The 12,241-nt window shown below is 36.2% G+C and overlaps 1 long non-coding RNA gene across 1 annotated transcript in view; it reads left to right on the top strand.

The window, feature by feature from the left end:
• LOC150007385 (uncharacterized) overlaps nt 1-11,624 on the top strand; it is a 40,970-nt gene extending 29,346 nt beyond the window's left edge. The window contains exon 3 of the long non-coding RNA XR_016511815.1: nt 11,449-11,624. This is a non-coding gene — a long non-coding RNA (uncharacterized LOC150007385). The remainder of the gene's footprint in view (nt 1-11,448) is intronic.
• Nucleotides 11,625-12,241: the final 617 nt, after the last annotated feature.

Genomic DNA, 12,241 nt, shown 5'->3' with positions numbered 1-12,241 from the left:
AATGATTAATAGAAATAATTAAACCAAAAAATTATTTAGTATAATTTAGTAATCTTAGAGAACCATTCTATCTCAGCTTAGTTTTAGTTTCCAAACAAAATCTCTTAAAATTCCAAGTCAACTGACTCATATTTAGGTGAAAAGTAAGAAATTAAATCCTTAAAAAATTTCCCTAGTATGCACTGATCTAAAGATAAACATATTTTGATATGTGCGAAGTATTTAGAAAATTTTTTTATAAAAGTTGAAATCTTTTTCTTTTCTTTAAATACATAGTTGGTAGAACAAATACAAAGTAATAACAATACTATCTTTTGAAGGAGAGAAACCAATACAAATTTCTATACAAATTGATAAGCATAGGTAAAAGGTGCTAGAATTAGCTGCTCTCTCCCTTGGTTGGGAGTGATGTGGAGATAGATGCAGGGACAAGTGCATTGAATTTGGGAACTTGAATACCATAGCTCATTGTTTCTCTCAGCAGAGAGGATATCCTTTTTGAACTAGTGTAATAATTTGAAGCCAAGTTTACCTCTATTGCAATATGATATAATTATGTTGAGATGCAATTAACTCTATTATAAGAGTTTTTTTAATAGTACAAATAGATGGGCAGAATCTGGGTCCACTAACCCCAACTGATCCAAGTTTGCACCAAACTCTGCCCCATTGGTTCTATAAATAGGCAATTATTCAATGCCCCTGCTAAGGTGTCCTAGTCCAAATCTCTAGAATTTGCTAATGTATTAGACTATATGGAAAAGAGGAAATAAAAATGAGATTATGATTGTTTATTAACTGACCTTATGATATGGAGATGATCCTGAATTATCAGTGTGGACCGAATGTAATCACTAATTTCCCTCAAAGTGAAAGAAGGAGGAGGAAGAATAGAATCAGAGAAAAAAATTTGAGTATGGAAGGAGGGTCAGAGTGGTTATGTTGCTGGTTTTTAAAATGGGAGAGGGACAGAGGGGTGCCATAACCAGTGTGGTTCAGTTGGTTGAGTGTTGTCTTGCAAAGTGAAATGTCACCAGTTTGATTCCAGGTCAGGGCACATGCTTGGGTTGCAGGCCAGTCCCTGGTTGGGGCATGTGAGAGGCAACCAATTGGTGTTTCTCTCATACATCAATGTTTCTCTCCCTCTTTTTCTCCCGCCCTTCCCCTCTCCCTAAAAATAAATAAATAAAATCTTAAAGATAAAATAAAATTGAAGGGGAGAATCAGAGTCAAGAGGTGTAGAGAGCCTTTAGAAGCTGCGAAAGCCAAGTTGAACGGATTCCCCCTTAACACTGCCCTTCCAACACCTTGATTTTAGCCCAGTGAAATCCATAAAGGACTTCTGAAGTACAGAACAAGAAGAAAATAAGTTTGTGTTTTTAGCTATAGGATGAATTAGGGTTCTTCCACGGACCAGAGTGTGGCAGTGTCCAAGAGAGTGTTCAGAAACAGACAGGCCCTTGTGAGCTAAGCAGAGCATTCAACTGCTGAATTAATCAGCAGAGGCAGAGTTCAGATATAACATAACTGGTGGAATGGAGACACCAGACACCAGCAGTGAATTTAGAGCAGCAACTTGTCAACCAAACATGGCTGTTATGCTAAGTTGGTGTGCTATATGGCTTGAACTGAGCAAAGTGACCTTGACAATGGATGGGGTTGAAGTTATATGTACTCTTTAAAAACTTGGATGGCATGGCGATCTTATGAGATTCATATATATATATATATATATATATATATATTTATATTTATTTATTTATTTATAATTTATTTGTTTTTTATTTATTTTATATTTAGAGAGAGGGGAAAGGAGAAAGAGAGGAAGAGAAACATCACTGTGTAGTTGCCTCTCACTTGCGTCCCCAACTGGAGACCTGATGTGCAACCTAGTAATGTGCCCTGACTAGGAATCGAACCAGCGACACTTGGCTTGCAGGCCAATGCTCAATCCACTGAGCCACAGCAGCCAGGGCCCTATGAGATTCTTATTACACTTGAAGGGCTTGTGAAATTTAATTATTTAATTTTTCACAAGTAAAATGTGGCAGAGCTGGAACTTGTAGTAAGATTATGATAACACATCTATGATTTTCCTCCTACTAAGAATGTCTATATTCAAGGTCAAAGCTTTATGCAACCATGTATTAAAAACAAGAGGGAAAAAAACATCAAGCAGTAGATTCAAAACCAAGAAGGACAGTATTTTATATAACTAAAGATACAAAAACTTCAAATATGATTGAGCAACTGTCAAGTGCTATAAACAAGACTAAGAATGCATCATTGGATGACAACATCAGCATGGTGATGAATGAAGAAGTGTATTTCCTATATCCCCCTGAAAGTGTACAAGTGTACTCCCTGGGTACAAGCATTTATAACTCAAGTCAAAAAATATATTTGTCCCTAACTGATACACAAAACTAAAGGAGCCTTGAAGATAAGTGCCCTTCTTTCTCAAGTTCCCATTAACCTCATTTGTCTCTTGGTTCCTGCTGTTTCCTTTACTGTTTAACTCACATTTTCATTTCCATTGCTTATTCCATTTGGGGACACTTTTCCCAGTGGCCTTATAGTTTATTACTATGGTGCTTCCTTTGGTTAAAGAATGTCATCTTATGTTATCTCTGTTGCAGAATTTGAGCTTTCTCAAGGCAAATAAATTTTGCCTGTGAAAACTTTGAGCCACTTCATACACTTCATTTTTCTTTCATTGCTGGAAGATTATATACTGAGTTATCAGGACTCACTTCTGATGATTCTTGCATTCTCAAAATGTTCTTATGTCTAGGATACTACCTCTGCCACAATCAAAACATAAGATGACCTTGGTACATCTTCAAAGAGTGGTATGTTCTGCCATTTAGGTGATTATTTTCTGTTGAGAGTGCTGTGGGCATGTCAATGTTACTAATTCCATATTTATTTTAGATGACTCTGTTAGATGGTTTTGGATCTTGTGGAACAAAGACGTTCACTGCCATATTAAATAGTAAGTTATAGAGTCATTTTTACCTCTATCCTGAATAAAAATATCAGATGAAATCCAGTACTGGGAGTTCTTATGGTACCTCAGCAACTCTGGAAGCTATTTTCCCAGTACATACTTTCAACCACTACATTGATCCAACTAATTTCTGGTAAAAACTAGTTTTCAAGGTTAAATCATATAAAATTGTGGATATTTTTCTGTATTTGGCCCACAAAAACAGATATTTCATATATTTCAGTAGAATAGTCTTACTGTTAATAGCTCCCTGTTTTCTCTGCTCTGCTTCATGTTCTTTCCTTACTACTTCTTCCTACTGTCATCCAATGTCTAGTTCCTTATAGCTTCTGCTTATTGATTTCTTTGTGTCTTCAGGCATATGGAACACGACCATTTGTCTATATTTGTTAATTAATGATGTATCTTTAGGTAGATGACCTCATTAGCTCCACTGGTCACCACTCAAAGCAAAGTACACCCTTTGGATAGAGTTCTTGCCAGGCTATTTCATATTTCCTATTCAGCCTATAATTGATGCCTCCAGGACTAGTGCCGTAGGTGTTTACATGGTAAAAAAATTGGATTATCTATGAGGCATAAGCAGCTAAGAGGGGGAGCCTTGAAAAAGCTAGGCATTAGAAACAATACAGTTGCTCCTTTTTATTTCCAGTTCTTTTTATAATTGGAAAAAATATATATACTCATTTCTCAAGCACTCAAACCACATTTCTCCAGAGGAAGTCACATTATTTTGATTCTTTTTTCCCCCTCTTTTCCTCTCTGTTAATCAGAAAACATATTCAAAATATCCCACTAAGGACACATGAAATAAAGAACCCCCAACAATCTGCTAGGCTATAGACTCAATTATGGTTTACCTCTAACCTCACATATGTAACATATTTTAAATGTGACATACATTTTTATCTTCCAAAAAGTGGGTTTCCTTATATTTAAATTCCATTCCAATCAGTTCTCAAATGTTTAATATCAATAACATATATTTAAATAATCTTGGAAACTTTATACAGACTGAAGCATTTTAGAGTGGCCCTCAGTTTTCTTTGCTTTAATATAAACAATAGGTCAAGTTTGTCTCAAGTTGAAACAGGTTTAAATATACCTGGCTCTCTTCCTCATTGTTACTGCTTGGCAGGCTAAATGCCCCAAGGTCATATGAAGGCCCTGTCTTTCCAAAATATGATGGAGTGTGAAGTCCATCTTCTCCTTCACTCACTTTCAGACTGTTCCCCCACCACCAATGTGGCCAGATGGGCTTTATGACATCCTGTATACAGCACCAAGTTTGGATTCAGTTTTTCAAGATGAATCCAAGTTTAACTTCTCAGTGTTATAGGATCTCTCCATGGGAAAGTTTTCCAACCACTGTTGTGCATTTAAAATGTCTCAATAATTGTGTTTTTAAAAATTGCTTCTTCCAAACTTCCTTCTAACTTCGTATCTATATCTAGTGGACATTAATATAACACACACAGGGCCAGAATTCTGAATGGATTTAACTCATGTTTAGTTAAAAATAGAAGGAAAATCAATTATAAGAATATATTTTATAGAAGAAGCACACAGAGGCAATTGGGGGAAAACAGAACAAAAGATTATTTTTTCAATTACAGTTCCTTTTACTCAATTATGGTACAAAAATCTTATTAATTCTCATTCACTCTTAAGAAAAGAATAAATAAATCTTATTCTTTTTCTGCCTCAAACCTGGAGATGGGACATCTAATCTAGGTGGCATAATACATCTGTAAAGCATTTCACAGGGATTGCCTTACACATTTGAAAAACAGCAAGCTGTATGCGATTTTAAATGTGACTACAAGTTGACCCTGTTTTGTTTCACTGTTTACATGCCTGAAGGTTGAAATTGAGGCTCATTCTATAGGTGAGGAACATCAAAATCTTAAACAACCATCAAGGGTATTGGGGTAATGGAATGGAGGCACTGGGTTGGGAATGCAGACTTTCTGGCTCCCAGTCTAACATTTTCTCCATGGGACTTCAACAGCATGGACATTGAGCTGCCTTTTTTAAGGGCATTCTGAAGGTGCATATTCACTTTTTTTATGCTCAAACATCCAGGTTTGAGGAAATCTCAAGTTACATTAAAAGGGAAATATCGTGCCTGTTTAGCACTCTGAAAATATTTGTAAAATTTTCAGTGCCCTTCTCTCACTTTTAAAATCTGAGCTGAAAGAAGACATCAGCTTTGGTTGTGTTGGTTACTTATGTCAGCTATTTAAACATACCATAGGAAGATTTGGATTTGAGACTTTATTTCCAATAGTTGACTGAAAGATAGTGCTCCTTAATAAAATAATTTAATAAATCAGAAACTAGGTAGAAGTAGTATCTGAATGCAGAGGCAGTCCTGCCAGAAACTTAAGCTATGCTCTTCAGAATGACAGAACCCCTTTAGTTTGGGATTGACACTCACTCATTAAAAATAAATTAGTGTCCCCAACTGGTCTGACTCATTTGATGGGAACAAGAAGTTCCTCTAAAAGTACAAATATACAGGAGAGAGGACATTAAAAATGAAGGGAGGCATGGGACTGGCCTTGTGCAATGTTCCTAGGTCTGAGGACAACAAACATAATTCTGATGTATAATTAAAATATTCTGAGCAGAACATAAGCAGGCCCACCAATGTGAAGGTATTTATTGCCCTGGATTACCTCACAGATCAATTGAATTCTCAGACTTAACAGATTTTTTAAATCAATTTTTAAAACTAGCTTTGTTCCAGGATCAAGTGTTAAGTTATTAAGGAATAAAAATAAAAGTGTTCTTCATTCATTCTGATTTACTTTTACAAAAGCAGTGGTAGAATTTATAAATAACTGAATTAAAATGTAAAGTTCTTTAGCAGGGGCTCTTGAAACAAGTAGCTCTAAACTTCTTCCATTTTCTAAGCATTCTGTAGGTTACCTGTTATAATTTATTGTCATGGAGGGGAGATGACTCAAAAATGCTACTAATCAAACTTATTTGGCAAAGAAAAGATTGTCTCAATGTTTATGTCAGGCAATGAAAATTTTCTTCCACTTCTTGAATTCTTAAATTACTTTCTATTCCCATCTTAAACTCTTTAGCCTTTATGGACTGATAAAATAAATTTGATTTGGCAGGATTTAATATAAATTACTTTCTGTTTTTTAAATGCTTAATCCAGGAATTAACCCTGGCTGGTTTGGCTCCGTGGATTGAGCGTCGGCCTGCGAGCTAAGTGTCGCTGGTTCGATCTTCCAGTCAGGGCACATCAGAGAAGGAAAACTCTGACTCCAAAAAACCTCCGCTGCCTTGTGGCATACCTCTTCAGGGGAAAGGCTAAGGGAGTAAACCCCGACAGAAAATCCGGAGCCGGAGTCCCTAAGGCGGTTTGACGTTGTAGTCAACACCGGCAACTCCTGCGGCACACCTGAAGCCAAGCTGTATTGACTCCGTCTTTCCCTTGGACCCTTCAGCTGCGAAGAGAGGGGGGGTCTGCTGCATGGGCAACAGCAGACCCTCCATATCACCCTGCCCAGGCTCTGTAGCTTCAGCTTCACTGGAGAGGACACTCCAGCGACATCGCAAGATGTCGATTCAACACGGGAGGAGACAGATACCGTGTCACTCCCGAGTCGGACTGCACAGCCATTCTCGGCGGTGCAGATAGACTCTTAAGAAGCTACACCATCGTCTCTCGAGACGGACGGCTGCCGACGACGAATCCAGGAATTAAAATTTTTTAAATATACATAAATATCATAAATTAAATTGCTATGTGAGCATAGTATATTTAACTCTACACATTAAACTACCCTTAATTATTCCTATGGAAATCTTAAAATGGCATGTAAAGTGAGATTTCCATTGAGCCAATGTTTTCCTCTCTGTCATCATATTTCAAGGGGAAAAGTTAATGAATGATAAGCCGAAGAGATTTTCCAATTCTGATAACATAATTTTTTTTTTATTTTATAGATGAACTAGGAGAGAAATTGCTTAGTTGTATTACTTATTTTTGGAAACCTGATACCTTTTTCTGAAAAAAAAATGTACAGAGAAATCACAGAGATATATGTGAAAGAAAAGATGTTATCAAGAACAAAAGAAGTGCACAATATAGACAAATTATCTTTCAAATGTAGTGTTTTCCAAATACATTGATATTTTACCCTATTCTGAATTTCAAAAATAAGCTTCAACTTGGCTTGAATAAGCATTGATTCTTGGGGGTGGGATGGTAAGTTCAAGATGTCCAATAATCTTCTTTATGAGGATCAAGAATCTCATCACAAGAAATCAGAGCCAAGTTATAACATACAAAGAAAATATATTTATTTTTGACCTTAAGCTTTCTTCACTATAGAGAGCCAATATATCCTTCCAAAGGACTTCTAGGCTACAACAGATCTAATGTTTTATAACATGGCTATAATGTCTACATGTACAATTTAGAATCCACAAAATGTTACTGTTGTTTTAATGTCAGGATCCATTTAATGAACTCAAGAAAAGAATGTGTTTATAGATATTTGGCTAGCTGCTTAGTCAGGGTCTTCTAAGGGTAATACTTTCGTTGAGTATTAACAACCAAAGTCTAGTCCTCTGCTTAAGACATTTAGAAACTGAATATAGTAAGTACATTCTGGGATAATTCATCTCCCTGGGACTGGTCCATGTGAATTCAATTCATAAGAGTCTTATGAGTTATATTTAGTCTCCTCCTTGTGCTCTACGCAGACTGGACTTCTTCCTGTCAATATGATCCCACCTGAAAGCTTTTAAACTATATCTAGCCTGTGTCTATAATGCTCAGTCTTCAGATCTGCTGATACAAGATATGTCCAAACCTGCAGACAATTTTTATAAGAGTTCATTTGTGCCAAATTGATTAAGGGAACATAAAGAAGATTATATGGAGGTAGGAGAAAGCAAGGCCCAGAATGGATTACAGGACAGTTAACAAGATTATATGTTTTCTTAGGATGGTTATGCCTTAGAGGGGTATTATTTCTGGTATCTCAAAGGTGGATTAACATAGATGCAGACGTGGACAAAGGGAACACGTGATAAATGGCCAAATGGTATACCTATGGTTTGGTGAGAACACAGAGATCATTCAAGGGACTGTTAACTTTTGTGTAGTGAAAACGTCAGGATAGAACATGCAAAATAAATGTAAAATAGAGTATCCTAGTCTACCATCAGCTATACACCCAGTGTCTCATTCAGCTGAAATCCCAGTGCCAGTTTTCACTGACCTACGCTCTTCTGAAAAACAGAAGCATGGTGAAAAACTAAATGACAGCAATAATGAAGATTTTGAAATTGAAGATGACTCAGTTTGTAAGGGGTTTGATCAGCATGAGTTGAATGATTTGGCACAAGATTTGGGACTATTCAGAAAGGCTTCAGAACTCCTAGCATCAAGACTGCACAAGAAAAACTTGCTTGAAAAAGAATCGAAGGCATCCTACTTTTGATCAAGAGAAAGTGCATTTCTGCAGTATTTTCAAAGTGATGGTGGCTTTGTGTATTGCCATAACATACATGGTTTAATGGAGGAATTGGAATTCCAATCTAGAATGCAATTGAATGGCGACTGTTCACTGATAGCTCAAAGTGGAACTTGAAGTGTGCCCTCCTCCACAATGGCAGTTTATTTGGTGCAGTCCCAATTGGCTATTCAGTTTGTTTTCATGAAGAATATGAAGACATAAAGAAAGTAATTGATCTGTTGCAATATCACAAGCACAACGGGGTCATCTGTGTTGACCTTCAAATGGTATGCTTCCTTCTTGGTCAGCAATGCAGATACACCAGGAATCCCTGTTCTCTGTGTTTATGAGACAGCAGAGCTCATGAGAAGCATTGGGTGGAGTTGAATTGGCCTCCAAGATCTGACCTCAAACCTGGTGATCCAAACATGCTACATGAGCCACTTGTTGACAGAAAGAACATCATATTCCCACGTCTGCACATAAAACTGGGTCTCATGAAGCAATTTGTTAAAGCTTTGTCAACTGGAGGAGACTGTTTCAAGTATCTCATTTTGGCATTTCCTAGCCTATCATTTGAAAAGATAAAATACCCTAATATGTATGTTTGGTAGCAGAACTTTACTACTTGTACACAATTGACTTTATATGAATAAAATAATTCTAAATCAACAGTATATTCAGGTAATTTTCTTCTTTATTTTCCTTTGTATGTACATTTTGTCTGATTTTGGGGACAAAGGGAGGGTATCCTGTACCTTAAAAAGTTGATGTGATAGAGAAAAACTGGAGTAATTTTTGGATTCAGATGCCAAAAGTTAGTCAAAATCAACTGTCAGATCTTACTCCATGAAAATTGTGTTCCCCAGTGTTGTTGATAAAGGTATGTTTCTATTTCATGGAAGTATTCCAGTTACTCATTAGAAAATAGAATGGTAAATTAGAATATCTTGATAATGCTGTATTGTATAATTAAAATTTTCTAAGAAAGTAGAAATTAAATGTTCTCTCCAAAGTAAATTAAATAAAGGTAAATATGTGAGGAAATGAATGTGTTAACTCACAATTTATGCTTATATCCACCACATCTTATAAGTTTGTTAATTAGACTTAATAAAGCTGGAACTTCCATAACATGTTGGTCAATGTAGTCCACAATCTGATTATCGCCTTGTACCTAAAAACTATTTGAAAGAACATACCATATTTGAATATAAAAACAAATCAATAATAATATTAGGGAAAGAGAGTAATGATGCTATCAACAGTCTGAATATTTTTAGATATTTCTTGAAAATAAAGAGAAAATGACATTAGAATGACAGAGGAACTGAAATCAGAGTAGAAAAGCCTCTAGACTCTTACAGATTAAGGAGGGACATTTGGAAATTTTAGTTTTTGAAAACTGAAAACTTAGTAAACAAAGCTGGAGGTAGAGTGGGCACTGAGCCAGAAAGGCAGGAGATGAAGGAAGGCAAGAGCCTTATATCCAGCCTTACCTTTGGACTCTATCATGTTTGTGGTGACTGTGTATGGGTGACAGCTGTGGCCTATGTAGCAGTAGATGGAAATCTGCTGTGTTTGCTGATGGACTCAAAGCATTCGATGGTACTAATTTTCATAGGTTATTCTTAAAAATCACTTTGAAAAACCAAATTAGTAGGCTGGGAATAATTGTGAGTGAAAGTAGGGGCTTAAAAGTAGGAGGCTTCCAATTATTTTGCCAGACTGACCAAAGGCAACCACCAATTCTTTGATGAGGGAGAACTACCATGTCATATCTGAATTCTGCTTTATAACCATTAAAAGCTGATGAATAATCAAAATGTATGAATTTCTCAACCCATGGTGTAGGTTCATTTTTTATTTTTTATTTTTTATTTTTATCCTCACCTGAGGACATGCTTATTGATTTTAGAGAGAGGAGAATGGAGGAAGAAGGAGAGAGAGAGGGAGAGGGAGAGGGAGAGAAACATCAACATGAGAGACAAACATCAATTGGTTGCCTCTCGTACGTGCCCTGACCGAGGACAGAACCCACAACCTAGGAATGTGCCCTGACCAGGAATTCAACCCACAACCTTTCAATTTATGGGACAATGCTCCAATGAACTGAGCCACACTGGCCGGGGCTGAGTTCCTTTCTTTTAACTGTTTTGCCATATTCATAAATCCTGGTTTAAATAAATGCTGTAGGCAGGTCCTAGGAACAAATAGAATGCACGTATGTGTTTTACACTGAGTCTTTTACGTTGTTTCAAATTAGTTTCCAACATCTGATCTGAACCTTCTAGGGCTCTCTCTTGCACTCTGCTTTTTAAATATTTTATGACACTTCAGCCCCACTTCTTTCCCAGTTTCTGCCACCAGCCACTTGTGTCTCTCTGGAGTCATGCCACATTGTGCACTCACTTTTCTAACTTAAATACACAACTGTTTCTCAGGAAACAAATGTTCAATTTGCTCATCAAGTTATGCGCTATGTCTGTAATAAAAGATACTTGTAGTGCCCAGACCCTGCCCCAGGACCCAGAGTCACCAGAGCACCAAAGGAGGTTCAGGAGAAAATGCAATTGATATCTTAAAATTGTGATGGGAGTATCTAAAGTGAGAATATCTCAGCACTATCATTTCTATAATATTTATGTGCACGTGCTACGTCTTATGAATGTATCTTACCCTTTGAAAAAGACAGAGGTTCTTTAAAGATCAGTTGTTGCAGGATTCATCGGTCCCTTTAACCCCATTCATATCACTGGGTTAATCCTGTAAGAGTTTCTCTGATTTCAGCTCCCAGTGAGTAGTACTGATAGACCTTATAATCTCTACTGCAAAGACCAAGGAATGGATGAATGTCTATACTTATAATATAATTGATTTAACTTTTATCTTAAAAAGAGAATTGAAAAGTTTTACTCAGGACTTTATATTTTTCATTCTTTTAAGGTTATATCTGCTTAACAAGGCCAAGCTGGGAACACTCCTTACCGAAGGGTCAACAACCTCCTCGATGATGATGCTAATGCTGATGATGTGGCAATATGCACCAGACTAAGAAAATGGCTTATAAAAGAACAGACTATTGTGGACTTACTTAAAACTAAAGTGACCATGTATCTCAGTTCTCCCAAGAAAATAACAGTTTTAATTTATTGCCTCAAATTATTTCTGGTGCTTTTTTTCAATACCAAAAGTATTCCTCTGTGGAGCATAAATTATATAATCCCACTACCTAAAACCTATGGCCTCCCACAGATGAGCAGCATCTATTTTATCCTCAAACCACATAAAAGAGTAACCACAGATCTCAGCAATAAATGAAAACTGCTGTGCAAAAATAATGATTGGACATGAAGTCATGAAAATATAACCACTTGCAATTAACCAGAATAATCTTCTATATATAATAATAAATGATAACAGTAAGGTCCCAAATAGGATGTGCATGATGTTTTCAAAAATTTAGACACAAATATAATTGATGTAGTTTATAGAAATAGTACTAGGACATTAGAATTAGAGGTTGACATAATATTCATTTACAATTTATCTGTAATTCTATTATATTATTCATTGTGAAAACAAGACAAGAAAATACAGAAAAATGTTATATAATCTACCCTTACAGAGATAAAGGCATAGGCTATTAGTACTTTAGAGAACAACTTTCAGTCAATTATGAGGTGATATTTCTTTTTATTTTAATCACTGTTAACATTTTTCATTCTCAGTTACTACC

Source organism: Furipterus horrens, unplaced genomic scaffold (assembly GCF_987537825.1).
Source record: "Furipterus horrens unplaced genomic scaffold, mFurHor1.1.pri manual_scaffold_6, whole genome shotgun sequence".
Classification (NCBI taxonomy): Eukaryota; Metazoa; Chordata; class Mammalia; order Chiroptera; family Furipteridae; genus Furipterus; species Furipterus horrens.
Note: the sequence above shows the minus strand (reverse complement) of the source record. Positions and strands in the feature narration are given on the sequence as shown.